At 34.7% G+C, this 26,281-nt stretch overlaps 1 protein-coding gene and 2 pseudogenes across 6 annotated transcripts in view; 2 read left to right on the top strand and 1 right to left on the bottom strand.

The window, feature by feature from the left end:
* Nucleotides 1-26,281, bottom strand: part of Macrod2 (mono-ADP ribosylhydrolase 2) — a 1,954,610-nt gene that overhangs the window by 1,519,332 nt on the left and 408,997 nt on the right. The gene's annotated exons all lie outside the window — the stretch shown is intronic.
* On the top strand, nt 7,697-8,357 carry LOC107146084 (annotated as a pseudogene).
* On the top strand, nt 8,387-11,056 carry LOC107145980 (annotated as a pseudogene).

Here is a 26,281-nt window from a genome sequence, read left to right as displayed (position 1 = left end):
AACACTTACCGACTAGTGATATTAGACACATTAACTTTTCTGTGCCTTAATTTCCCCATATAACAAGTGATAATAACAGACCTTATCATATTTGTAAGAATTAAAAATATAACCAGGAAATATCAGAAATCCTTAGTAGTATGATTCCAGCAAATGCTGAGCATGATGAGAATCCACAATGAAGAGTAAAAAGAGACAGGAAGGCAGTACAAAGCATGACAATGACTCTGGACTAGTCATCACCACACTTCTTTCTTCTTCTTCCTGGACACACAGATGAATCACATTCCCCACCCTTGCTTGCACTTAGGTTTAACTAAACTGCAGACAGGGTGATATGAGTAGATGTACATTCACAGGCACATCCTATAAAATATCCCACAGTAGCCCTCTATATTTTTTTCCTTCTCCATAGCAAACTTGTGTGGTGTCAGATTTTCATGATAGAAAGAGCCACTTATAAACCCAATGATAAGAAATCCCCAATTTGGACCTTATGCAAGTGAAGAAAAAAATACATTCCGTTGTGTTAAGCCACTCATATTATAGATATCATCTGTTATAGCAACTAGTGTTACTTTAAACGAAACATATTTTAATTTTTGCCTGTGGCCTTTTACTTAAAATGATTTTAAAACTGAATATCAGAATTTAATTTTCCATTCTTCTTTCCTAGGCCAAGGATAAAATTTTTCCAGACTTAATCTAGATAAGGAAACAAACTATATTACAATGCATCACAGATGTGGGGAATCAAGTTTGGGGAAGGTGAGTGAGCCTGAGGAAGAAAGCACCAGAAAAATATAGGGAATCGGGGAAAGTTATCAATAATCTTGATAGAAAATGAAAATAAATAACATAATATAGAAAAAGAAAAAAATCATTACTTCAAACTCTAAAATGCCTTATATAAAGGCCTTCGAGGAAAAAATTATCTAAAAAGAGGTGAGTTCAGAAATTATTCAGGAAATATTTAATGAATGCTTACTTCAGGCCAGATACTGCTTTTGCTGCTGGCTACATGTAGAAGAAAAAAAAAATGACAAAAATCTCTATCTTCACAGAGATTACATTGTAGTTTGGTAGACAGAAAAACTGGTGTGGTTGGGGCAGAATGAGTCAGAAAGTAGTAAGAGATGAGATCAGGAAGGCAAGAGAGACACAGAGTACCCCGGTTCCTAAAAAGACTTCGAGTCTTACTCTGAGTGAAATGGAAATCACTGAAGGCTTTTGAATGGAGAAATGACATGATATAACTTAAAATTTATCAAAACCACATTGTCTATATATAGGGGGTATATATGGAGACAAAAGTAGAAGTAAGGAAATAGGAGGTTATTGCAATAACCTAGGAGAGAGGTGATGGTGGTTGTGGAGGTGGTTATGTGTTGGTTAGTTCTGGATAGACAGATATTCTTGTGCCACATTATGATGTTTCCAGTCCATAATAGAATGCTCATGACAGTGGACCTATAAGATAATAACAAAGCTGAAAATTTCCTATCTTAGTATTTTTATTGTATCTTACCTATGTTTATATATATACTGAGTACACCAATATGCTATACAGGTTTGTAGCCTAAGAGCAACAGACTATCACATAACCTAAGTGGAGAGTCTCTACCCTCTGAGTTTCTGAAAATACATTCTATGATGTTTGCACAATGACAAAGTTGTATAACACGGCATTTCTCAGACTGTATCCCTATCATCAGGCAATATATGTACAGGTATCTTTGTATACACACACATACAGATGGTAGAACTGAGGTTTGCTGATAAGCTATTTTACATGTGAGGAAAAGAGAAGAATCAAGAATGGTACCAAGAGTTGCCATTAACAGATGGGCACAGATAAAGAAGCTAATTTTGGACATGTGGAGTTGGACATTCAAGTGAACAAATAAAATAGCACTTGGCATATGGGTCTGGAATTGAAAGTAAAGATATAAACTTGGGGTAATCTGTAAATAGATCATATTTAAACTTATGAGATCATCTAGGGAATTAATGCAGCTAGAAAATAAAGGCTCAAAGGTTATTCCTTGGGATACTCCAGTATTTAGAGGCTAAGAAGACAAGTAAGAAACACAAGAAACTGTGAAGAGAAAATTTAAAAAAAAGAGAGAGAGAAGGAAAGCCAGGGAAATGTGGTGTCATAGAAGAGTGTGTTTCAAGGAGAGAAATGCGATTTTCATGTCAAATGCTGCATATAAATCATATAAGATGAGTACTGAGAAGGAACAACTCAATTTGGCAATTTGAAAGCTCTGGCAACTCAAAACACAGGAGAATGCACACATTTCAAATAACGCTTCCTGACAAAAGTATCTTTCTGACAATAGTATTCCCATTTAGCAGAGTTATAATGATTTCATCTAAACTTTTTCTATGCTTCTATCTTATGACATCCCCTAATAATATTATTGTCTTTGAGATTTTTATATACTTTTATGAATAACATTGATAGTAATTATAAATCTTTTTAAAATTTTTTTTAAATTAGTTATACATGATAGTAGAATACATTTATGCACTTTGATATATCACACATAGAATGGAATATAATTTCTCATTTTTCTGAGTGTACATGTTGCAGAATCATATTGGTCATGTAGTCACATATATACATACAGTAATAATGTCTGTTTCATTCTACTGTCTTTCCTATCCCCACATCCCTTCCCCTTCCCTCCCATTACTTCCTTCTACCTAATCTAAGGTAATGCTATTCTTCCCTAATGTCCCCCATTGTGAATTAGCATCCACATATTAGAGAAAACATTTGGCCTTTCGTTTTGTGGGATTGGCTTATTTTGCTTAGTATGATATTCTCCAAATCCAACCATTTACTGGTAAATACCATAATTTTACTCTTCTTTAAAGCTGAGTAATATCACATAAATCTTATTAGTCATATTATAGTTTTTTGATAAAGTAGTGAGATTTGGCTAGTTGTGGCTTCAATCAAATTATGCTAAATTATATAAAATTAAAATTTCTGCTGCTTATCAGAACAAAATAGTTGTACTATAATAGTAGCTACCATTTAGAGAGCACTGTCTGCTATATGCTGCAATGAATGCTTTAAATGCATTGTTTTATTCAATGCTGATAATCCTGTAAGGCATGTCCTATGATTATTCCCATTTTGTGGGTAACAAGATTTGACTTTAACAAGTCAGTAATTTTCCCATCTAGTAGAACTATGACACAATAAACTCTCTGCTATTTAACTTATTATTTAACTGGACTGACTTGACTTTTTTTCCTCATTACCTACCCATTCTGGTGTGGTACCATATGATGAGCATAAGTCACAGACTCCATATCCTCTCCATATCCTCCAGATCTTTCCTTATTTCCATCCCAGCCTCTGTCCAGCCCTTTTATCCCTATCCCTTTATCTTTAGCAAGAAAGAACTCTAAATTTGAGGGGCCACATTACCAGAATGTAGATTTGGGGTGGAAGGGTCCATATCACCATGCCCCATGTAGCTCTCATAATTTACTCTTAAGTCATTTCATGTGGTGAGATGGGTGTTGTGGACCTGGGTGACACTTTATACTCAAGGACCAAGAAGTCCAGGCTGGAGTAGACTGCTTGGGCCTGCCCTCTGCTCTAACAAAATGAAAACATTCAAGATCAGAATGGAAGTTCCAGCAGGAATCTAGTGTGAATGCAGATAGCATTTGCTGTTCCTTCCGTTTCTAGCAAAGACTCTGGGTTTAAAGAAAGAAAATGAAGTAGGAAAGGAAAGAGAAAGAATCTTATAAGATTCCTTAAGTGTCTCCATTTTTTTTCCCCGTTGGCATCAAAATTATTGGTTCTGTAACTTACAGCTAAAGAAAAATCACTGGAAATAAGAGTAAATAAGTACTTTTATGGAATCTTAAGACAGTAAAATTGGCCAAAATGCAAAAATTCATCTAATCATTTAATTTTCCCTATTAAATATAATTTATTTATGTTTCCAGTTTTAAATGTTATTTCACTTATTTCTAATATTACTTAGTTAAGATTCCTCCTATGTTATTTCCTCATTACACACGAGTTGATAGTTTAGTTAGTGTTTTTAGAAGTCACTACCTTTCAAACACATAAATTACTATCAATATTGTAAGAGAGCACTTGCTCAGTGATAATGGAACAAGCCAGGAACTTAGTATTTTTAAATATTTCTGAATTTTTTATTGTAGCCTGCATGAGGCACAGAGTAACCAGAAAGACAATAAGCCCACAGACATTTTGGGGCCATGTGAACATCATAAAGTATCCTTCAAATCTCTATAGTCATTGTTTCTGCTCCTGCAGACCAAACTGATCTATATAATGCAATAATGTCTCTGTTCATGAAAAGGTGATGTTCTGAGTCAGTGTTTTATCATTGGAAATGACACTGGAAGCTGAGAGAATATAAGTACCAGAGATAAATTTCAAATTGAGAATTACTTATGTTCCTTCCCTTCTGGCCTACATAGATGTATCAATTATCTACTGCTAGGTGATAAACCATCCCAAACATTAGAAACTTGAGCAAAATGTATTCATTATTGCTGAACATCATGTGGATCAGCAATTCTGTGACTAGTCAGTTGTTCTGATCTTTCCTGGGGTCACACATATATATAGCTGCCAGGAAATCTGGATGTCAGCTAGGATATTTCAGTTCTTTTTCCCATGGCTTCTCACCCTCCAGTAGGCTAGACTAGAGTTCTTTACATAGAGAAAATTTCCTATATTCCATCAAGAGCCTATGTAAATAAAGATTAGAAAAAGGTACCTCTTCCATGTAGCAGATATAACTCTGTAGCAGGGCATTGGTTAGGTAAACAGAGCCCATGACTCACCACTCTCTTGGCCAGATCTTTTGAGCAGGGCACAACCTGAGCAATTATATTTCTGTACTGGCCAGAGAGCAGTTATGACCAAGTTAGCTCTGGCCTAGCTAGAGAATATGTGTATTATTGGTATCTGCTCATCTTTTGAATTTGGAGACATCTTATGATTTATGTTGATAAATAGAATGTGGTGGAAATAACTTTATGTGACGAATAATGCTAGGCCTTAAGAGATCTTTCAGCTTTGATTTACCTTCTTGAAATTTAGCACTTATTCAGTTTTTCTATGAGTCTGGCACTATTCTGACTACTTTTAATGAGTTAACTCATTAAACTCTCCCAACAACTTGCTAGTAAATAACATTATTATCTTCATTTGTACAGATGTGGGGAAAATGGTGCATAGAGAAATTAAGTATTCTACCCAATGGGATCCAGATATTAAGCAGCAGAACCCATATTTGAATCCTGGAAGACTGACTCTTGAATATGATTGTAACCATGTATCAGTGCTGCTTCTCTCTCTTTCTCTGTATGTGTAAGCATGTGTGTGTGTGTGTGTGTGTGTACTTTTAAAATATATACGTTTAGATGATACTATTGAAATATATACTTTAAATAATGCTATTGGACTATTCTCAAAATATATTTAAATCTTTATTTCTTAATAATATGATTTTTAGAAATGAAAACTTAACATATTTTAAATGGGCAAAATTTTAAAAAATATATTCATATATTTTAAATATAGTAATATAAATGCAAATTTCATTCACATAAGTATTATTTTTATTTATTGCTTAAATTCTATGACTTCAATTTTGAAAGTCATAAAGAGACAATTGACAAATTAAGAAAGTAGAGAGGCATATAAGAAATACTTAATGAGAAAACCTTTTTAAAACATAATGAATTGCTGGATATGAAGTATTAAAGATTGAGAAAAGTGAAGGATGGCATCCATTCAAAGAGAGTAGCTTTTGAAAAACAATTAAAAAATCACCACTTACTTTTCTTTTTATAAATGTGTGTGCCTCATGTAGCTAATTCTTCTAAGTCATGTCGCTAAAATATCATAATTAATGGTATTCAGAATTGGAACCGTTAATTATGCTTTCTAATAATTAAGTTGCCTATAATTTTAAACCTTAGGTCCTGCCAAATTGAAACTTCCATATGTTTCAATTAAAAGCTATTTGTGTGAGAATCCATTGCTTTGTCAGGACACATGTTTAAAATAATAATGTGAAGAATATAAACTGAGCAGTATTAATGACTAAGATTTATTGAATGCTTCCTAAGATTTAGGTACATAATAAGTGTATGCTTAGGAAATAGGCATTGTGTTCTGCAAATACCATGGCCTCTTAGGACCTTCATTATTATTATTTTTTGTTTTTCACAGGCAAGGATATTGAGTTAGTTAAACTGATAAAGAAGGATTCAATCGCAGATCGACTGAAAATGTAGCTTGGCCATTCAGCATCAAGCAGTCCTGTTCCTGATAGCTCCCAGGCTGATAGTTGACTAATTTTAATTTGTCTTTTGAATATCTACTACATGTCATATACTATGTTAAGTGCTAGGGAAACAAACCTGAAAATATATGACCTTTCCCTTTAAATATTTATTGACTACTAGGAAGTATATATACAAAAGTTTACTAACACAACACAAGGTTATGGATAATGAGGTTGGGGGTGGGTATCAATTGCCTAGGCATACAATGTTAACCAGAAATAATAGCATGTACTTAGTTTAGAGACAACAGAGAAAAAAAAGCACAATTAAATCCTTAAGAAACAGAAGTGAATTCAAATTTGGCTTCATGGTATAGCTGGTATGATGCTTATATTTATTTTAATTATGCTAATAATGTGGTATAAATAAAACACTAATGAAGGAAATCGAGTTCATCCTGCTATCACTTTCTTATTTACTCAGGGGGTTTATAGTCACACTACATGCATGGCTTTGTAACACTTGTCAACAGATAAATATAAATTTAACCAGACTTTTGGCACTCAATTTTTTCTTTCACTTTAGCACATAGGAAAAGCATCTGATATCTTGGTCTGGCAATGAATGAACCAGAAAATGATTGTTTCATATTCTGTATATTCTGGGTTTTATAAAACTGTTACTCTTAGCAGCTTAATTACAAGTTCGAAACTATTTCTATGAGTTTAAGAAATGTACTGGTGTGTTTTACTTTAAATAATATATTTAAATACATTTTCTCATAACTAGGTTGTCATTCCATGAGAGGAAGAATTTGCTTACCATTCTTTCCAGATCCTGGACTGGTGCCTGATGCATATAAGGTACTCAATAACTATTTATTGAATGACAAAGTTAACTAGTTGTTAAATTAGCATCCTGAATCTTATCATTCCATGAGTTGAATGATGAACTCTCAAAAGTATGTCCATATCCTAATCCCTGGAACTTTGAATGTAAGCTTAATTGGGGGGGGAATGGTCTTTGCAGGTACAAACATATTGAGATGACTTTATCCTAGATAATTTGTGTGGACCCTAAATCAGATGACACACAGAGAGATGAAAGAACAGCAGGGGAAGAGATGGTGGTGATTCTGGATGGTAGCAGTGGTGATTGTAGTGTTTGATCAGGATGGGTCCAGAATGATACTCCTTCTCCTTGGGTCTGGGCAGAAACCATGATGTGGGCACAGGCAGTTCCTCAATGTGAAATCTGATGGGCAATGCCATGATGATGATCCAGCATATCTGCCTTATTCCAGATATGCAAAGTAAACAGCTAAGACCTGTTTGTTGTTGTTGTTGTTGTTGTTTTGTTTGTTTGTTTGTTTTTATGGAACCTGGTACCATGTTTCCTGAGAGACTGAGAGATGGAGGTATACTTCAAGATCAATGGACAACAGAAGAAGAATATGCTTGAGGATTGTTCAACAATCTGATCTATCAAATACAACTAAGGAAAAATGCACAATTTGTGGAGCTGGAATTATTTGTAGACATGACCCCAATAAAGATAAGCAGCAAGAGTGAGTATTCCCCTACATCTCAGCCATGGTGAGCAATGGTTCCCATAGCTCTGATCATGAGTAAGATGGGTGGCTCACAGAGAATAGGACTATGCAGTCATTTTATTTAATATCTGTTATGACCACTTCCTTATGATCTGTTACGTCAAGAGGCAACTGAAGATAATGATGGATATCTGAGGTGTCCAGAGTATGACACCAACTTCATCATTGGAAATCTCTCAAATGATCATGACATAATTTCCCTGAAATTGTTTGAGCTGACAGTGAAGAGCACCCCAGAATAGGAGAAGCTACATCAAGATATGTTCTTGACTTCTGTGGACAATATGAAATGGTCCGACACAATACTCCAGTGCCACCCATGAGTAGCCTGGCCCTTTTCCTCATTGTATTTTCATCTCTGGTTTTTTCTGTATTTGCCATAATCCTTGGTATTATGCTGTACAAGAAGTGGTAGGAATAGAGTAGAAAGTAATTCTATTAAACCCTCCTGCTGAAACCACCTCATCGCCCATGAGGCACAGGAGACATGGATGCTGGCCTGAGCATGCATCCTGGCAAGTCCGCTCTAGTCTCCAGAAGCCAGTAGGGGTCTGTGATCTATTGCTGGATCTTTGAATGCAAGGACCCTGCATTCCTATGGTCATCTACAGGGTCATCTAACTCTGATCCAGGAAGCCACTCACCCCAAGGCAATGTTGCTGTAATAACCCTTTCCCTGCAGTCATTCCATTTTGGAGGAAGGAAGCCTGGAAAGAAATGTACCATTTCAATGCCAAAATCAGAAAACAGACTTAGATAGCCCAGGCTTGGACTGGACTCAGCAGGCCTTTCTACTTCATTTTTGAATCCTCAGATAATAGAAAACTGATAACTCATACATTCTGGGCATTGATTTATGGGTTTCTGGGTTTTGCCCAAGTTTCTATCCATCTGAAGAGCTTTCCTTGGAAACCTGAATGAAAACTTCTTCCTTGTCTCATCCACCTCTTTCTCTCCCTCCATTGATTGATCTTTCCATATACAATCTAAGCTGGAAAAGACATTTGGATGTCTCCATGTTGGGGTCTGGGGCTGCAGAGCAAACAGGTTTCTGACCTTCCTTAGGTGGCCTCAGGACTTTCTGCTTTGACTCCTTTCTCCAGCCTCTCTTCTCAAATGTGGATCTTGGTGTGGCTGTTACCTTCCTAATCAGATCCCTTTAGGACCTTGGCTGAAAGTCAGAGTACAAGTCAAGAGGAGCTTAGAAGACTTCATGGATGCCATGAGATTAACTTTGAAACTGATCACATCCAGGTTGTACATAGAAAGCACTATTTCTCATGTGATCTAACCATGCAGAGGTATTTATTTCTAGATTCACTGGAGCCTGCTTAGCTACATATTTCATGTTTATCATGATTTTGGGAATCCCACTTTGAGTATCAAAAATGTAGGAAAGCTTTCTTCCTATTACCCAAGCATGGTTACTCCACCAAGGAGAAATTTGATTTTCTTTTTCTTAATAGAGAAGAAACAATTACTGTCCTTAGGTTGTAAGTCGGGGAGCACAGTCATCTGTGCCTGGAGGAGTTCATGGTCATTGAGCAGCACAGTCTTATTCCACTACCTTATCTGACAAGCGGTCACATGATGCTCACCTGCCTTCCCTGTGATTAAATTTTAGGAGGCCAGAGTCTACCTGGAGGGCTTGGAACCCTTAGCTTTTGTATGGGCCTCTGTAGCATGAGGGAAATTCTTAAAAAGACTGAGACAAAAGAAAAAAAAAACAGAGAAAAAGAATAAATAACTATAGATAAAAACACAAAGAGGAGGTGACCACATAATGGTAGAGACAGACTGAAGTGATGCAGCCACAAACAAAGAATGTGTAAAACCACCACAAGTTGGAAGAAACAGGAAAGAATCTTTTCTTCCCTGGAGCCTTCCAAGGAAGTGCTGCCTGGCAACCTTAAATTCAGGCTTCTGGCCTCCAGAACCATGAGAGAGAAAAAAAATTATTTTAAGCTATCAAGTTTGTGGTACTTTTTAAAGGCAGCTTTAGGGAATTTATACAGCTACCTAAAGATATTCTGTGGAAGAAGTTGGATATACATAGTTGCCAAGTTATAGCTGATTTAGTAGAGAAAGTATGGGGAACTTATATTAATAGTCCCTGACATATGTTGATAAGCAAATGAGAAATGACCTTTGGCATACATTGGTAACCTTGATAAAAGCATATTCAGAAGCTGAATATCTCCTTCTCAGTCACTGGCTGCCAGAAACTCATTGAAATGGACAATGAACACAAACTTCATACTTTTTATAACATATGGCCATAGAAGTTACTGCTGGTGCTCTGGGTGAAGAATGGAAGGGGGTTATTGTGGTCTGAATCAGTAACAGGAATGACAAACAAGGATTCCCCATGAGGCAGGGTGCCTTGACCCATGGTCATGTTTGCCTGCTACTGAATAAGGGATATTCCTGTTACAGACCAAGGCCAACTAGAGAGACAAAGTGCAAAGCTGTTGGAGGATGCATTCTGGATGCCAATCTAAGCATTCTCTACCTGGTTATTGTTTTCTAAAAGAAGGAGAGAAGGCCAGGTGTGGTGACACGTACCTGTCATCCTAGTGGCTCAGGAGACTGAGACAGGACGATCATGAGTTCAAAGCCAGTCTCAGCAAAAGCAAGGTGCTAAACAACTCAGTGAGATCCTGTCTCTAAATAAAATACAAAGTAGCGCTGGGGATGTGGCTCAGTGGTTGAGTGTCTCTGAGTAGTTGAATCCCCATTACCAAAAAAAGGAGAGAAGGATATTCCTGGACTTACGGATACTCCTGTGTCAGGTTGACTGGAACCAAAAGAGTTAGTAGAACCCACAAACTTTTCAATCTCTCTAAGGAAGATGATGTCCATCAATATGTTGTCTGAAAAACCCTTACACAAGGAAGATCAAAATCCTGAACCACAGCACCCAAGATTCAGCATCTAGTTATTTCATGTGTCTAGCAACACAAGTGCCAGCATATTACTCTGAAGAAATAATCTACTAAGAATGAGAAAGAGACTGCAGAATATGACAAACTTTTGGCCAAGAGAATCAAAGAAGCCCAAGAAAAATGTGAGGAAAATATCAGCAAGAGATGCAGGCTATCTTCTCTGAGAGCTTCTACTTCTGAGTCTAGTCAAAAATAAGAGTTTTTAAGACCAACAAATAAATAAGTTCAGAGCTTTAAAAAAAAAAGCATATTCAGTAGAGTGATGGGTTATTACAATGTATCAAAGAGGAAATGCAAAAAGAGGCATTAAAGGTAAGATGTATGGACAACCATTTCAAGCAGTTTTGCTGAAAAGTTATAAGGAAGAAAGAAATGGGGGACATGGATTCAGGAGAGAGATTAGGAAAAAAGGAAAAGTAATAGCGTGTTTACTGCTAGAATGAGCCAACAGAGAAGGGAATAATGAAGAACTGATGAACCAAGGAACTTCATTTGCTTTAGGTTGTTCATGAGACTGACATCATTCCTGCTTTCCAGGCATTTATTCTAAAGTCCAGAAGCAGAGACGTTAAATCAACAATTGAAAGGGGACGTGGAAAAGAGAGGTGAAAATGCAACAGCAGGGCTTAATCCTGGAAGAGGGGACAATAAATAGTGGTGGCAGGGATCAGTGAAACTTTTCTGAAAACTAATATGAGTTTAAAAGTGGTAGAAAGGCTTAAATATAAAAATTAAAACACAAAGATTTGAAATAATTTCAGTTTCCTCATTTGATTTAATAACCTATTGCATTCAAAACACAAGGTACACTATGGCAATATTTATTCTCTTTGTTTGCAAGTAATGTCAAATAGATACAGATTAGCATTATGGAAATTGAGGATTTAAATTAAAAGTTCCATATCATTCAACTAAGTAAATCACGAGATTACTTTTGTATTCATTTATCTGCTCTATTTGTAACTTAGTGGCAAAATAAACATAATTTCTGAAACTAAGATCAGCCATGTATGACACTTTAAATATTTAGAAAATCCATAAATTATGTATAACTTCTAGATGCATGTATCTTTAGTGATATACAATGATGGTTTAAAAGAATTGCTTATTTTCTGCCATATTATTACAATATTAACTGTGTATGCAAGTCATTTTCATAGATAATGCTACTCTGGGAACAGAAAAATCACAAGATGAATTTCTCTCTTTTCAATCCTCCCAGAATTGCTTTCCCAGATTGTGAAAATGTTGCTTTCTCAAACCACATGCAACTAAATAAATTCTCCAGAAACTCTTGCAAAATACTAACAAACTATCTTGATAAAGAGAATCTTCAGGTAAACTGGCCATTTTTCTTTGCATTTCATCGCATTGCTTCCATATGGTACCTGTTAAAATTCTCTGTTTTCCACAGGAAAGCCAACAAATGAAGATAGCTGCTTTGCTTAGCTAGGAATGACCAACTTTCTGTCTGGTGAAGACACAATTTTATGATTCTGACTACTCTGCAATTCTCTTTGTCTTAAAACACTTTGTTGTTTTCCCAAATCATTTATTTGTTGTTTGTTTGGTTTTACACATTTTTCCCAATTCTCAACTTGAGAAAGTTAATTTTTCTCTTTATTTTCTACATTATTGGTCACACTAGAAAATTAAATACTTGTCAAGCAAAATAAAAAGCCTTGAGTTTATTCACTTAAAGCTTGTTTTAAAAGAAATCATGTGAAGACATTCTTTATTACACATTCATTGCTGGTTATGCACAGGTTATATTTCAGTCACCTGGGGCTTTGTTATAGATGTATTTTCTGTCTGATTCATTGAATTTCTGCATTTCCTACTGTTTATTATTCTTATTTCATCTCCTTCATTAAGACCATAAAATTACAATTTCCTTGAAGGCATGTACAGCTATGCACTGCCTCATAAGGATGTAAATATCTTGTTCTTCTCTGACTATAAAATTTTCCCTACCCACTGATAGTGACACACTCTTAGAAATAATACATGTAAAGTGTTTGAACTAGTGTAAACACAGAGTTCAACAAACAGAAATTGTCATTACAATTTTTACTAATAAGTTCACAGTCATATTACTAGGAGTTGCAGTTCTATGTCCATAAGTTTGTAAGTATAAAATTTTCAGTCTCTTTCTATGCTAAAAAATGAAGACTTAAACTCTGAAGAGAATTCTTTCAAGTTGCACTTAATAACAAAAAGCAAAATACATCAATATGGGTCATTTACTACCAAACAGTAATGGTGGCTGAGTGCCTAGTCCTTTACAAATAGTCCAGAAATCTGGAGCAGCTGAGGGACAAGGAAGCTCATATTAGTTACTTACAGAAGACTCCAAAAAGGCTTCATCCAAAGTGTTCCAAATGAATGATTTTTAGCATTTGACTTTCAACATGTCAAATCCTCCTGAATTCAAGTATTCCATGGTGGTTTTTAAGAAAAGCAAACTGACTCTGTTGAATAGGCTTCAAAATCACAGCCTATACTATAGAATACTACTTTTGTAAGTTAGCCCTTACACACTGTCCTCATGATTCATTCAACATATTTTTTATTGAGCACTTATTAGATGTTAGGCAGATACCACTTCATGCATTGCTATGTAGCAATAAGCAAAGCAAGAGCCTACCCTTTGAAAGAAGAAAGCATAGACAGTTAATGGATACAACCATAATTAAACAAACAATTCTGTTTAAACATAAAAGGCAGCAATAAATCCTATCACATTACATATGAGCAACACATAAAGGAAGTGAAGAATGAAGTTCTACAGATAAGAATAGCAGAATATTTTAAGCAGTGGGAACTATAAATGAGACTGAGGTCTGGGTATGTCTGGTAGTTTCCAGGACCATTGTTGGTGATAGCGAAGTGAAGTGCAGGGAGAGCAGGAGGGGAGCACAGGGCATAGCCTGTGCATACTCTAATGAGGAGCTTGAATTTTATGCCACTATGTTCTTTGGCCAAATAACACTATTAAACCAAAATCCAAATTTATTGAAGAGAAGAACTGAGATGAGTAATTTTCTCAACCTCCATTGCTGGACTTGGGCTTGACTTACCCTCTCTGCTATAAAGAGTAATCTAAATGTAATACCTAACCACTTCAAGTCTGGGTATCAGGATCAATAAGAACTCAGAACCTCAATGGAGACTTCTTCAACCTGGCATTTGGAAAACTTGAGTGTGAATCAACTGTCCATCAGCTGCTTCAGGTCTCAGTTTCTTTCTTTTTTTAAAATATTTATTTAGTTGTAGATGAACACACAGTACCTTTATTTATTTGTATGTGGTGCTGAGGATTGAACCCAGTCCCTCACACATAGGAGGCAAGCACTTTACCACTGAGCTACAGCCTCAGCCTCTCTCAGTTTCTTATCTTAAAAAGTAGGACACTGGGCTTCTAAATGACTTTACAACTTTAAAATTAATTAAGTTCTGCCCATTTGTTTCAGGCTGAAAGAGCATCTAACAAAACATCTCTTAAAATTTTTTTTTTTAATTTTTTATTGTTGGCTGTTCAAAACATTACATAATTCTTGATATATCATATTTCACACTTTGATTCAAGTGGGTTATGAGCTCCCATTTTTACCCCAAATACAGATTGCAGAATCACATCAGTTACACATCCATTGATTTACATATTGCCATACTAGTGTCTGTTGTGTTCTGCTGCCTTTCCTATCCTCTACTATCCCCCCTCCTCTTCCCTCCCCTCGCCTCTTCTCTCTCTGCCCCCTCTACTGACATTCATTTGTCCCCCTTGTATTATTTTTCCCTTTCCCCTCACTTCCTCTTGTATCTACTTTTGTATAACTCTGAGGGTCTCCTTCCATTTCCATGCAATTTCTCTTCTCTCTCCCTTTCCCTCCCATCTCTCATCCCTATTTAATGTTAATCTTCTTCTCATGCTCTTCGACCCTACTCTGTTCTTAGTTACTCTCCTTATATCAAAGAAGACATTTGGCATTTGTTTTTTAGGGATTGGCTAGCTTCACTTAGCATAATCTGCTCTAATGCCATCCATTTCCCTGTAAATTCTATGATTTTGTCATTTTTTAATGCAGAGTAATACTCCATTGTGTATAAATGCCACATTTTTTTAATCCATTCAACATATCGGAATCTATGGGACACATTGAAAGCAGTTCTAAGAGGAAAATTCATTGCTTGGAGTTCATTCCTTAAAAAAAGAAAAAACCAACAAATAAATGATCTCATACTTCATCTCAAAATCCTAGAAAAAGAAGAGCAAAACAACAGCAAAAGAAGTAGAAGGCAAGAAATAATTAAAATCAGAGCTGAAATTAATGAAATCGAAACAAAAGAAACAATTGAAAAAATTGACAAAACTAAAAGTTGGTTCTTTGAAAAAATAAACAAAATCGACAGACCCTTAGCCATGCTAGCGAAGAGAAGAAGAGAGAGAACTCAAATTACTAGCATACGGGATGAAAAAGGCAATATCACAACAGACACTTCAGAAATACAGAAGATAATCAAAAATTATTTTGAATCCTTATACTCCAATAAATTAGAAGATAGTGAAGGCATCGATAAATTTCTTAAGTCATATGATCTGCCCAGATTGAGTCAGGAGGATATAGACAACCTAAACAGACCAATATCAATTGAGGAAATAGAAGAAACCATCAAAAGACTACCAACTAAGAAAAGCCCAGGACCGGATGGGTATACAGCAGAGTTTTACAAAACCTTTAAAGAGGAACTAATACCAATACTTTTCAAGCTACTTCAGGAAATAGAAAAAGAGGGAGAACTTCCAAATTCATTCTACGAGGCCAACATCACCCTGATACCTAAACCAGACAAAGACACTTCAAAGAAAGAAAACTACAGACCAATATCTCTAATGAACCTAGATGCAAAAATCCTCAATAAAATTCTGGCAAATCGGATACAAAAACATATCAAAAAAATTGTGCACCATGATCAAGTAGGATTCATCCCTGGGATGCAAGGCTGGTTCAATATACGGAAATCAATAAATGTTATTCACCACATCAATAGACTTAAAAATAAGAACCATATGATCATCTCGATAGATGCGGAAAAAGCATTCGACAAAGTACAGCATCCCTTTATGTTCAAAACTCTAGAAAAACTAGGGATAACAGGAACATACCTCAATATTGTAAAAGCAATCTATGCTAAGCCTCAGGCTAGCATCATTCTGAATGGAGAAAAATTGAAGGCATTCCCTCTAAAATCTGGAACAAGACAGGGATGCCCTCTCTCACCACTTCTGTTCAACATAGTTCTCGAAACACTGGCCAGAGCAATTAGACAGACGAAAGAAATTAAAGGCATCAAAATAGGAAAAGAAGAACTTAAATTATCACTATTTGCAGATGACATGATTCTATACCTAGCAGACCCAAAAGGGTCTACAAAGAAATTATTAGAGCTAATAAATGAATTCAGCAAAGTGGCAGGATATAAAATCAACACGCATAAGTCAAAGGCATTCCTGTATATCAGCGACAAATCCTCTTAAAATTTTTTTAAAAGAGAAATAATAATCTCATTAATTCACAACTTACTGTGATTCAGATTAATAACTGAATATCTTTAATGGCATTATTTTAGTTATGAGTCTTTTGTGTATATTAAGCAGTCCTAAATTATATAGAAATACATACACACAAATAAGTATTTCTGTTTTCAGTAATTTTAAATACTTCTTTTATCTTGTTCTTCCTTAAAATAAATTGTGGGCCCTTTTTCTAAATTCTGTCCCACACTGAAGCACACTAGTTAACACCAGCTACACATAGATCAGGCTTTGATAACAGCTGTGCTACTTATCAGTTATATATCAAGTGTGAACTATTAAGCCTCTCATGCCTCCTTGCATATAAAAGAATCAATAAATACTAATAAAATTATCAACTTTATTTATTTATCTACTTATTAATTTTTATTTTCAATTCTCTATTGATCATCTTCACCTGGATATTATGCTCTTAATTCAGATTCTATATGTTCAGTGTCTTCAGTTAACATTAAGTTCAACCATCTACAGATCCAAGCTATGAGTAGCTCAAGTCAGATGAAATTTATGTCCCTTTTATACAAATATATAAAAGTAAGTAGCCAATTTATGGTTTGTATGTTCTCCCTTGTCAATAGAAATACCCATCACATGGCTTCTACCCTCTAGTAATCTCAGAGTTTAAGATTATTGCTGGGTGTCCATGTCCTTAGATGATAGGCAAGAAGAATGAGGACAAGGTAAAAGGGCATATCTCCAGGTAAATCTCCTCTTATGCAGCCTTCCTTGAATCTAACAAAACACTTATCACTTATATCACATTACCCAAAACTTAGTCACAGAGCTACAACCATCTTCAAGGAAAGCTAGGAAATATCTCTAGGTGGATAAGTATAGGTCCAAATAAAATGTGAATTCTGACATTGAAAAAAAAGAGAATGAATATTGTATACACAGCTAACATTCTGTCACAGAAGAAAACTGAAGTCATTTTGTCTCACTTAAACATGTTCTTCCTCCAGTATTTTGTTTTTTAATAAAGCATCACCACCTCCCAATTAGGTAATCCATACTACAAATATCTGCATTATTTTTAATGCCTTTCTCTCCCCCTGATAATGCACCTCAAACCAGTTGCCAAATGTACCATTTACCATTGTTCTCCTAGAGCACAGGCTAGTCTCCCAAATGCTCTCTACACATTTAGTATCTCCCATCTTCTCTCTCTTTTAAAGACTCCTATCAATTTACTATGTGGAAGCAGAACTCTGAAGCTGGGGATGTAGCTCAGTGATAGAGTGCATGGTTGGCATGCATGAGACCTCAGTCCCCAGTGCTGAAATAAAAAGGGAGCTTACATGGAGGTAGAGCTCTGATTATATCACTTACCTTTGCTAAACTTTTAAAAATACCTGAAGTAAAGCTCCAAGTCCTTAGTCTGCGAATAAAGCTCCATGTGACCTAACTAATTACACTGTCCTGGAACCTGAGACATTCACTGATGCTGTATTTAATCTGTATAACTTTATCCATTCTGGTACTTCTGGTACCAGAATGTTTGGTAAAGCGTATGCTGGAATAAGGCTTTGGAAGTATACAGTTTACTTGGGAAGTGCTCTCAAGAAATTTAAGGAAATTAGAATGAGGGAAAAAAGTTCAATAATCAATGCTTTAGAGAGCAAGTTACCACTATGAGCCACAAGCCAATATTTCTTTAAGGACTCTCTGGAAAACATGTGGGTCATATCATCAAATCTTACTTCTGGAGGAGACTGGAAAGGCTGGACTGTTCACCCATAGATTTTTTTTTTCATCTCTCACTGACCAAGAATCATCCAGAATGGTATTAATTCCTCTATATTCCCCTATAGAAACAGCGATATTGCCAAGCAGTCTTTTCTGGTGCCAAAGAAAGAAGAAAGGTGCTAGTACCTAACTTGTGGGGCTATGTGCATGCAAGAACTGTCCACAGCTACAGTAGTAAGCAAGCATCCTAATGTCTTTTTTTGAGGCCAAAACACTACCTTCAAAGACCTGTTCAAGGCAAATTTTCCTAGAAACTATCTCTGACCTCTCAACTTTCAAATATCTGATCATTACCTGATCTCTCTCCATGAAATCACATTTTTTATTCTCATGGAGCTATTAAATACAGTATCAGACTAAAAGTTTGTCTCAAGAATAAACTTTGTATCTAGTTTCATAAGCTAAAAATTTTACCTCACAAGACCATGAATAAGAATAAAATAATGAAGCACCACTAATATTTAAAGGCCACAGAAATCATTCTGATTAATTACACAGGTCTGACATCATGTAAAAGAAATAAATGGATGCACATAGGAACACTGTCACTTTCTTACAATTTAAGAATCTCCACTTCAGAGATTCATTTTAAGTGAAATACCACAGTGAGTTTAAAATGTCAATAGGTGTTTGGCTTATATAGTTTGTGAAGGTTAGACTGGATTCTATTAATAAAAGACTAGCAAGAATATATAACTCAGTTTTTAAAACAATAAATACTACATGTTAAAGGTAACTCTTCGCTGTCCTAACTTTAGAGTGAATTTCAATAATCAACCAGTACAAAGTAAGAATTCCCTTCAGGGGTTTAGGTGCTAGAGAACCAAATGACCTCATCAAAAAACACACTATTTATGAGTCAACTAGAAGATGATGCACCCAATAGACTCAGGATGAATCAAGCTGTACAATGAAAATATACTTATTGGGAGTTCTTATTCAATCTACTTAACACAGGAACTAGACAGTTTGTGTGCCATTTAAATGACCATATTTATCTTCACTGTTAATAAATATATAATTCAATTAATTAAAATAAGTACCTGAAGAAGATTCTAAACATCTCTTACAGGCACTATCACTTTATTTCAAAGATGGTAACAGTGCTACAAATCAACTCTATTGGCAACATTTAATTGCAAAAGATATCTCTCTTTTTAAGTCATTTATTTTCCCTGTCTAAGCCAAATTCATCTGAATAAAAATACAGGAAGACTATAAAATCATTACCATCAAGATGAAATTCAGCACCAATATGCCTAATCTGAAAAGGTAACAACAGACCTTGTTTTCATTTCCTAAAACAACTGGAAAATTTTTACTTAGTATTTACCATTCTGAAATTTGAAAATTAAGGAGATTCTCTTAAATAGTGGACTTAGAATTCTTCTTAACTGTGAAAGAAAGTTAATAATAACGTGAATATGATTAATCAAGTAATATTTTTTAAGTTAATAGCACTACTGTCATATATAAAATTAGAATATCATGATTTTAATAGGCATGTATCTTGAAGACAATGTAGTCTGGTCTAAAAGGATCAGCTATTATAACACTATTAATCTATTTTGGCATTGCTTTCTATCAGTATTTCAACCCATTAAAATTGAATTCTGTCAGTTTACAAAAGTGCTACTTAATATTCTCTATTAAATTACATTTGAGATTATAGGCTAAACTGCCTCACATATCATTATTTTATTAACATTTTCAATAAATTGTCAGTCTAAGAGTCTGTTCATTATTATGATAGAAATTATGACAATCCTACAAATAAAAAAACAGGATTATTATCTCTTATCAAATATTATAGAACATTTACATAAACTATCAACCATTTCCATTGCAAAGAGAACATTATATAATCTACCAAAACCTGCTGTCTCAGTTATTTGGTATTTCTTTACTCTCAAACTGGAACTGAACAAGTAAGTCACTTTTCTTAAAAGCTATAAGGAGTCAGGGATTAACTTCTAACTTCACCACTTGATATGAAGGAAATCAAAGCAATACAAATAATCTTTCTAGGGGTCTTCTGGGCCTTCACAAAGTACAAAAAGGAGTAATCATTCACTACAGAGCAAGTTTTCCAAAACTTGTGTCCAAACTAGATGACAAGATGATTTGGCATGTTTCATGGATATGCGTGCTTACATATATACATACGTGCATTGTATAAATTCTATAAAGATAAAAAGAGTAATATTCCATTGTGTATATATGCTACAGTTTCTTTATCCAATCGTCTACTGAATGGTGAAAATGCAGTATATATACACAATGGAATATTACTCAGCAATAAAAGAGAATAAAATCATGGCATTTGCAGGTAAATGGATGGAGTTGGACAATATAATGCTAAGTGAAGTTAGCCAATCCCGCAAAAAACAAATACTGAATGTTTTCTTGATATAAGGAGGCTGATACATAGTGGGATTAGGAGGGGGAGCATGGAAGGAATAGACGAACTCTAGATAGGGCAGAGTGGTGGGAGGGAAAAGAAGGGGGCATGGGTAGGAAAGATGGTGGAATGCAATGAACATCATTACTAAGTACATGTATGAACACACAAATAGTGTGAATATACTTTGTATACAACCAAATAAGAAAAAAATGTGCTCTATATGTGTAATATGAGTTGTAATGCATTCTGCTGTCATATATAACAAATTAGAATAAAAAATAAAAATTAAAATATTTTTTTAAAAAGATAAGAAGAGGAGGGAAACGGAAAAAAAGTCAATGACATGATTCAGAAATTTCCCCAGAGTAGTAGAACAGGAGGCATAGAGTGAAAGTGCTCACAGAAAACCTATCACAATGGATAAAAATATACTTGTATCAAAACACATTATTGAGAAATTTTAGGACCTGGTGTACTATCAGTTTCAGGAGAAGGAAAAATAAAACAATTTCTTTAAAATACTACAAAAAATGTTTTCAACCTAAAATTCTCTTCTCACTGAAACTACCAACAAAATATAAAGGAATAAAAAAGCTTTTCAGAAAGAAGCAGACTCCAAAATTTGACTCCAAAATACCGTTTCTTGTACAGATACAGAGGAATAAGTAAGTGGCACAAAAATGAGCAAAAAAGAAAGAGGAAGGAAACTATCAAAGTGAAGGAAACATTTTTTAACTTGCTTTATCAGATAACAAAACCAAACAAAGACTCTACAAGACAAGAAAATTACAAGCTAATATACTTTATCAATACTGATGAAAAAATCCTAAAAAAAAAAAAAAAAAAAAAAAAAAAAAAAAAAAANCTATACCTAAAAAAAAAAAAAAAAATACTATGCTGTAATCCCAGCAGCTCGGGAGCTGGTGACAGGGGGATCCTGAGTTCAAAGCCAGCCTCAAAAATTTAGGGAGGCACTAAGCAACTCAGTGAGACTCTGCCTCTAAATAAAAATACAAAATAAGGTTGGGGATGTGGCTCAGTTACCGAGTGCCACCCCCCCCAAAAAAAAAAATACTGCCAAACCAAATTCAGCAGCACATTTAAAGAATTATACATCATGACCAAGTAGGATTTAGATAAACTTAGATTAACTTGACTTCAAAATATAAATGTTTTATGTATCAAAGCACACTTTCAAGAGACTAAAAAGATAAACCACAAAAGGGGGAGAAAACATTTGTAAATCATATACCCTATACAGGGTTGAAATCCAAAATATATAAAGAATTCCTGTAACTCAGCAACAAAACAAGCAAGTAAAATATATAATATATGTCGATTATGCTATAATATATGTGTACATTATGCTAAATGAAATAATCCAGAAACAAAAGGACACATATTGTATTGTTCCATGTACACAAGACACCTGAAAAAGAAAGCAATCTGCTAATCTAACTTGAAGCATCTCAACGCAAATTTAGAAGAGGAGACATAATATATCCATATCATATATATATATATATATATATATATATATATATATATATGATACCTATATATCTTAATGTAACACACATACACATATTAGACTTGAAAATTGAAGTCTTCCAGGTATTGAGTAGTAAGAAAATATTTTTGCTTAAACCCCACCCTAAATCTAAGAAGATACAATTTTCTTCTATTTTAAAGGTGAAATAGGTTGTACATGATAAGAATTCCTTCTGGAAGCAAGGTGGGCAACTAAGGAATAAAGTGAATAAGGAAAGGATAGAAGAGTTCAAATAAAGAGTCAATCAAAATGCAAGTGGGGCCTCATACGTCAAAGTATGTAACATTATATTGTGTTTTACTACATGCAAAATTCCAAAATGCCACCTTTTCTGAAAGAACTCCAGGTCTACTAAACAAAAACAGGTTGCTAGTGTTACAGTCAGAGCACTTTCAGAAAAAATTATTTACTGAATATGATAAGCTGCCTACAAATAAGAATATAGTCTGCCAACCTTTTGTGGAACTGTTATATTCCTAGCAAAAGTTTCCCTGGCGATGAACTGAATAACAATGTTGTATTTATTAACATAATTATTTGGGAATTAATTTTTCCCAAAGATTCCTTCAACTGTAAATTAAGGTAGTTGAACTAACTGATCCCCCAAAGACCTTTTCAACAAGAAGGTTCCAAATACACAAATAAGTAATTCCAACACATGCTGAAATTGGCCCATTCTCACCTCAAATCCTTACCAGATGGAATGAGGACAACAGACTGGATCCTTTAATTTAGGTTTATGTTAAGAACTTTTGTTTTCATCATTATTTTGTTTGTTTGGCAATTCTAGGGATTGAACCCAGGGGCACACTATCACTAAGCTACATCCCCAGTTTTTTGTTTTGTTTTGTTTTTGTTTTAGGCAAAGTCCTTGTTGCTGAGGCTGGCCTTGAACTTCCAAACCTTCTGCCTTAGCCTTTCCAAGTCACTGGGATTATAGGCATACACCACATACCCAGCCTAGTTTATTTTAAAATAATGCCTATGCTATGTATTAACACTACTCTTTTGCTTATTATGGGACTAATATTCATTTTGAAATAAGTATCTTACCTATTATCTCTTTATTCCAGATGTGATGGGAAAAGATCTACTAACCAAAGAGTACATCAGCCCCAAAGACAAAAATTCAGCAACTTAAATTATAATTTTAAGAAAAATATATGAGTATCTTAAGAGAGAATCATTTCTAGTTTGCTTAGAGTTAAGAGGCTGAGTCAAATTTTAGCTGACAGAAAAAAAAATTTACCTGTCAAAACTGCAAACTCCTGATTTATAAAAGAAGAAGTAAAGGAACACTAACTAGAGGGTGCTGATAGAATTTCTAAAATCCATCATATCTCACATGTATCATTTTTCTCAAGGACCGTTAAGTGCTACCATACAATATATTTTTTAACAGTCTAAGATCTTTTTTAGAAACTCTGAAGCCTGGGCTTGACTATAATGGACAAGGCTTCAAGGAGGACTGCAAACAGAACTAATATAGCACTCAATCTCAACTTAAATACAGGTCAGGTTCAGTCAAAAACTCCATCTTCTTTCTATACTGTAGAAACCTATACAAAGTTCAGACTATCAGGTTTTCCATAAAAATCTTATCTAACATCCTACACTAAAATGTCCAAATACTTTTTTTTTCTTATTGAAATGAACACATTTTCAGAGAGCTCTCTCGGGTAGCTATCTCCCCCATGTAGAGCCAAAGAAAAAGTAATGGATATAGAGAAATGAAACTTGCAAAAGAGGATCTGTAATCTCTAGTTTCTTTTAGATTTTGGAATAGGTGATCAGGAAAAGGAGTGACTTCTCTATCATTTTCTGTCTGGCTTATGGTCTATGGAAATAATAACAACAAATCTATTTCATTTCCTTTAAAAACATTTCATCTTCCTATTGCATCCAATCTTAGGACAATTTTCAATCTATCTTTCTGTTTTCTCAGATTCTTAGATATGCAGGCATTTTCTTTATTGACTCAATATAGAACATTTTCTTAAAAGCAATTTGCTACAGTGTAAAATGCAAACTTCCAATGTTGTAAACTAAAAAAGGAACTCAGAGGAGTAACAAGAAGATAAGATAAAAACAAGTCTAGAACATGGGGACAAAAAGAAGCCACAAGACCTATCTATCTATCCATCTGTCCATCTATGACAGTATGTGTGCATGTGTTCAAATAACAAAATTAACAAATAAACAAACATATAAATAAATCAAGTTTGGGTTGTGAGAAATTTCTGAAACCAAACTAACTAGTGACTGAGACTCCCTAGGGAATTCATGTAGCAGCTTGCCCTGGAAAAAGTCTATCTACCAGAGCCTAAGTCCAGGGAAATGAGCTTCCTCTTCCCCATGACCAACTGAATAACCAAAGGCAGGCTGACTGCAACTGAGTACTGTGGAAAAGCTACAGTTGTCTGGTACATAATGGAGACTCAATCAATATCTGTTGAAACAGGAAGGGAAAAAGGGGGGAATGGAAGGAAAGGCATCTACTTATTATTCAGGATACTTCGCACAAGACTGAAGCATAGTTTTTATATGACTCAATTTTCTGTTTATAAAAAAGTATTTTTTCAATTCCTTGAAAATAAAATTATGGTTTCATCCCTATTTTCACAAGATTCTTGAGGTACAAGCAAATAAATAACAAACATAGTAATAAGTTTATAATAATATATTGTATTTTTGTGAAAACACTATTGACTATATGCATATACATTTTAGCTTATAGTGACTTAAAATATTTTTAATAAGTCATCAATTTTTATTATGGGCAGAATATAGCAAAATGTGGGGACAGACTTAGTTTAAATCTACATTAACAGTATTTTAACATAAAAGCTAAAATATAAAGGACAACAGAAAAATTAAACATCCAACACCTTTAATAAGAGAAAAGAAAGCAAGTAAGCAACAGACAGGAACTATGTGTTCCAGCTTGACCTTGAGTATTTTATCATGTAATTGCGCTATCTTATTACTTTCCTAAGAATACCAAGAAAGGAAAGACGATGTGCCTTACACCTGTTGCTGAAACTTCACTTCGGACTTTCCTCCCCTGTGTCACCAGCTTATCAGTTAAATCACCACAATTATTTGCTCTTTGGACACTGCTCGAGTTTCCTGCATAGATAGTTGTTACACAGTTCACCAGACACTGTTTGCCTCTGAATGTAAATGTGCCCTGTATATCGGGGCTTCAGTTCAGCCAGCTCTCTTTTCTGAGTCCAGGAAATTTACAAACTAAGTAGTGTCAATAATTGGGTGAGTTCCAAGTGAAAATCAGGGGAGTGGCTAATTTACAAAGCAGCCTTTTTCTCTGAAAATCCAAACTGTTTTAACACTCCAGCATGGTACTGGTGCCCACACAACTGGCCAAAGTTGCCTTTTTAAGTAAGGTGTAAATATCCATGCAGAGTATAACAGGCAAATATTTAGGGGGAAGTTAGAGGTTACATTTAACTGCAAAATTAAAAAGATATTAGATTGGTAAAAATAAAAACTGACAGTAACAAGATGTCTAACATTTTAGAAAATCTAAGTTGTACCTCTCTATTTCAGTCTTTTGTCTCACAATCTGGAATAAATTTTTTGTTGTTGTTGCTCAATTAAATTTTTTTTAATTTGTTCTTTCTTGATATACATGATACTAGAGTATATTTTGATATATACACATACATAGAATAAGCATAACTTGTTCCAATTAGGAATATTTTTTTTACTCTGATTTGCAAGCTCTCCCTAATAATATTTTCTTTGTATTTTTGTTCTGGTAAAAATTTTAGAGGTATAAACAATTGTTGATTCATTCAACAAATATTTAATACATACTAAGTGCCTTGCATAGCACTTTTTTTAGATACTAAAAATGAAGTTCCTTCCTTCATGAAACTTACATCCCTAGTAGAGAGAGGGAGGCAAAAAACAACTGAAAAACACACATAGAGTATATCGTTCAACATATGGTATAATATATGATAGTAAGCAGACTGAAAAAATACAGCAGGTAAAGGAACAATGAGGAGGAAGTGGGTAGAATTGGATCAGGATTGTTTTATAGGATGGTTAGGTAAAGCCTCACTGATAAAGTGACATCTAAGCAGGGGTCTGAAGGAAG

This window comes from Marmota marmota, unplaced genomic scaffold, assembly GCF_001458135.2.
Source record: "Marmota marmota marmota unplaced genomic scaffold, marMar, whole genome shotgun sequence".
Lineage (NCBI taxonomy): Eukaryota > Metazoa > Chordata > Mammalia > Rodentia > Sciuridae > Marmota > Marmota marmota.
Note: the sequence above shows the minus strand (reverse complement) of the source record. Positions and strands in the feature narration are given on the sequence as shown.